Raw genomic sequence first — 4,167 nt, 5'->3', positions numbered from 1 at the left:
TTGCATCTTGTGGGAAACATAACACAGCCGCTGGTCTATGCTGTACATTCACCAACCCTCCTCCATAAAACTTCTGTGCAGCACGATAACATCATATTTTCTGCATTAGAAAAACTTGCCACCTAACATAATCCATACAGCAATTAGGTAGAACCAATTAGCAATGTATCAACATATTTTATGAAAGACAGGTTTGCATGAGGAGAAGAGGGAAGGCAGAAGTGTGGACAGGGGCCATATGGAGTGTAGGAAGAAGACAGACAAAATGTATCAGGGAGAGATATTCAGACAGAAGTATTGTAGGAGACAAATGGGCAGGGATGGAGAGTGGAAAATGATATTCACCAAAAACTGAATCAAATTTGCAATAATTAACGGTGCTCTGTGGATTTTACTAGAAAACAAGAGTTAGGTTTACATTCAGTGTTTCTCACCCAGTCTAAATGTTTGTCCTAGAGGCCTCACAAACATGTTAATTTTTTCGATATTTAAATATGGCAGAAAAATCACTGTTCTCCAGGAGAAATATGATCTGGTGAGGAGCTACAGCATCTTGACAAATGTTGGAGTGAAGCTCCTTTATAGTGAAAGGGGCCAGTTGAGGTGGTTCATGCATCTGATCAGGATGCCTCCTGGGCATCCTCTGGGTGTTCCAGAAAAGTCCAACTGGTAGGAGGTCCCAGGGCAGACCCATAACATGCTGGAGGTATGAAATATCTCATCTGGCATGAAATGCTTTGGGATCCCCCAGGAGGAGCCGGAATGCATTGCTGGGGAGAGGGATATCTGGAGTACTTTGCTCAGCCTGCTGGTCCCACGAGTTGGCCCCAGGTATGCAGATAAAACTGGATGGATGGATCTACCTGACTTGTTTGCAAGTGTGACTGTTGTTTCAATATATTGATGTTTGAAAATGTATGTAAACAATATGATATGGTTGTCAACGGTATGTCAGTCGTCGTTAGTGGTGTCTCATAATCATTATCCTTGACAGTTTTACATGTTCCATGCACACCATTTGATACAACTAATAATACATTTGTGCAACTGTAAGTTTAACTTGAGTGTGTTGTGTTTAACAATGGTTGAGTAGGCAGGTTTTAATTACAGATTTATGCAAAACTTCAAAATGCACAAAAACACAATTGTGCAATGACTGCGTTTCCACTGAGTGATGTTCTGCAACTTCTCCTCTCACGTTAACATTCCAAGAAGCATGGTGATGGATGTTCAAAACATTTGCATTTTATTTATATTGCAGCCACTGCACTAGCCATCATTATTCAAATTGAAGGCCAGGTAGGTGTGTTATTGAGCAATAATGGCAAGGCAAGCCCCTCATTCATGGGAGCAGCCATGTTTATATTTGAAATTTTAATTTGCGCAAATTGAGGTTTGATAGAAACTAGTTTTGGTTAAGAAACTAGCAATAGTAAAACACTAACAATGGGTTAAAATGAGCCACTTAGTGAAGGGTGAAGTTTACCCAGTATGAAGTCAGTGCTATATTGACATTTAGCTGCAGAGCTTCAGGCTCACCTCAGGCACTGAGATCCATCTCTATCGCTGGGACCCATGGTGGAAAATCATGTTATCATGCTTTATCTATAAATAAGGTTTATAGGCCACTGTATTATAGTTTTATCACACTTATTGGTCATCTACTGTATATAGTAATTACATCCCTACCAGAGGAATAGCCCAGACTGCTAGCAGTTAAATGTGAGATGATTGCATGTAGTGCTGAACAGCAGTTGCATGCTGAGTAAGCTTTGCCTCATCTTTACAGTCCAGAGCAAGCTATAGAGAAAAGAACAAAAAAAGTAATAAAGGGGAGCCGCTGCATGTTTTTGTGTATCTTTTTTTTAGCTGTGATAAAGATTTTACTGCTTTTCCTTTAGTGTGTGTGGAGCATGTTCAGGTTGATGGGTTTGATGTGTGTGTGTGTTTTTTTTTTATCTATTTAGGTGTAAACCCCATTCCTTCTAACTACCATGTATCATTTTCTATATGCATTCATTGCCTTTGGCATTCTCCATAGAAAAATAAAGAAATGTCTGCTCGGAGTAATTAATCCTGCAGAAACCCAACGAGCAGAACTGAAATCCTGTTAGAATTTAAATTAGTGGAAGTCTCAGCAAAAACAGAAGTGCTGTAAATCTGCAGCTACATGACAGAAACATGCACCACAGGATATCTCGCTGCATAGTTTACCTGTGATTTCATAATAGAAAAATGAAATGGCCCGTGGCTCACTGCATGCTGCACATTACAACCCACCAATGTGACAGATTTAACTATGCAGTTATGAACACTTGCTAGAGGGCAGAGGTTATGATGGGTGAAAATTGTTCAGTTTTTCAGTTTTTTTTACATGTTGGTGTAAGCAGTATTGTTGCAAAGGCCCCTCAGTGTGGCAGAGAGAACCTGTGTACGACCCCCTTCAACCCTCTGCCTTTATAGCCCTGTTTGTGTCAGCAAAGGCACACGCACAATCTTTCAAAGGTCTTTATGACTGCTCCTAGCTTCATACATCTTCATAGATAGGCTAACATAGATCACAGCATGAAGGCCAGCGTGTTCTTGTATTTTGTTCTCCCTGTGTGTGTGTGTGTGTGTGTGTGTGTGTTTGCACTAGAGCTTTATGCTGCACAGAGACATAAAGAGGGATGAAGAAATAGAGACATAAAGAAATAACGAGGAGCTTGAGAACAAGATTGTTCCCATGCTCCAACAGGCAGATGACCAGAGGCCATAACTCCTGCACCGATTAGCCTTTTCTTGTTTTACAGAGGGCTAATCTAGTATTTAAGGGACAGATTTTGAAAACAGTAAATGAAATGTTACCTTCACGAGTCATTCGGAATATGGTGGATGCCACAACCACACTACCGCTACTGGCAAGAAAGGAAATATCCCTTTAATGTCCTGCTTAACCATTTGTTGAAGCATATTCTGAGTCACAATATCTTAATAAGAAAATATGGTGAACTTAACTCAACCTGACTCTTGGTTTAGGTATGTTATGCTAAAAAACAATCCACTAAATGTCCCATGTGTCTTTAAATAGTCTGCCTTTATAGTTCACCTCCTACAGAAAGTTAGACTCCAGACATGAGGGCTCTGATATAGTTTCAGAGGTCTTGCTGAACAGATTTACGTGATAAGTTTATACAAGAAAGACAAATCTAATAAGTCATTGAATGTTGTGATTTAATTGTAAAATGCTCTTTGGTCTAGAATATTAGGGTTCTAGACAGTAACAGTTCTAGAATGTTAGGGTTCTGTAATGTTATTGTTACAGAATGCTATGATGACATTGTAGGATGTTACAGATGTGGAAATGTGATAGTTTGTTATGATGCAATTGTAGAATGTGGTTAGACCTGTAATGTTGAGGTTCTTGAACATTATAGTTTTAGAATGCTGTGATGCAGTTGGAAAATGTTAGATTTAGAGTGTTAGGGTTCTAGAATGTTTCACAAAAAGAAAGAGAAAAGAAAAAATATGCTCAGCTGAAGCTGATTTGGCCTTTTAGGATACATTTACTGAAGCTAAGTCTAAGGGTGTTTTGACACCTACCCTGTTTGGTTCTATTACAACAAACTTGGGTTCATTTTAAGGGCTGGTACGGTTCATTCTGGCCATTGTGGAAGTTGTCAAATGAACCTAAACAACCAGACCGAGACTGCCTGAAAAGGTGGGTGTCAGGAATATTACCAGCAGTCGAACCCAAGTGCTAAAAACAACAGCAGGGAATAGGAACTTGAATAAAACAGTGTTCATTCACCAGATTCAGAGCAAATACGAAGGCAAAAAACAGAACTGGATGACATGAAACACGAGAAGCAAACTGCAACATAACAGGGACCACTGACAAAAACCGACCAGGAACAACCGGAAACATATAGGTATATATACACAAGGGTGGAGCAAACAGGACTGAAACAGAACAGGTGTGCAAGGAGGACTCTGAGATCAGGAAAGGACAAACAAGTCTGATATAAGACAGGTGTGTGTGACCAAAACACACAAAGACAGGAAGAACTAAGGACACAGGGAAACCTCAAGGGAAATTAAGATTAGGCGAGAGGACTGTAGGATAAGTGAGGGACAGGTGAAACTAATCAGGGCAGGACAGACAAACACTAAGGCGGGAAAAAACAC

Source organism: Plectropomus leopardus, chromosome 13 (assembly GCF_026936395.1).
Source record: "Plectropomus leopardus strain MGB_pleo_1.0 chromosome 13, ASM2693639v1, whole genome shotgun sequence".
NCBI lineage: Eukaryota > Metazoa > Chordata > Actinopteri > Perciformes > Serranidae > Plectropomus > Plectropomus leopardus.
This window is presented reverse-complemented; position numbering follows the sequence as displayed.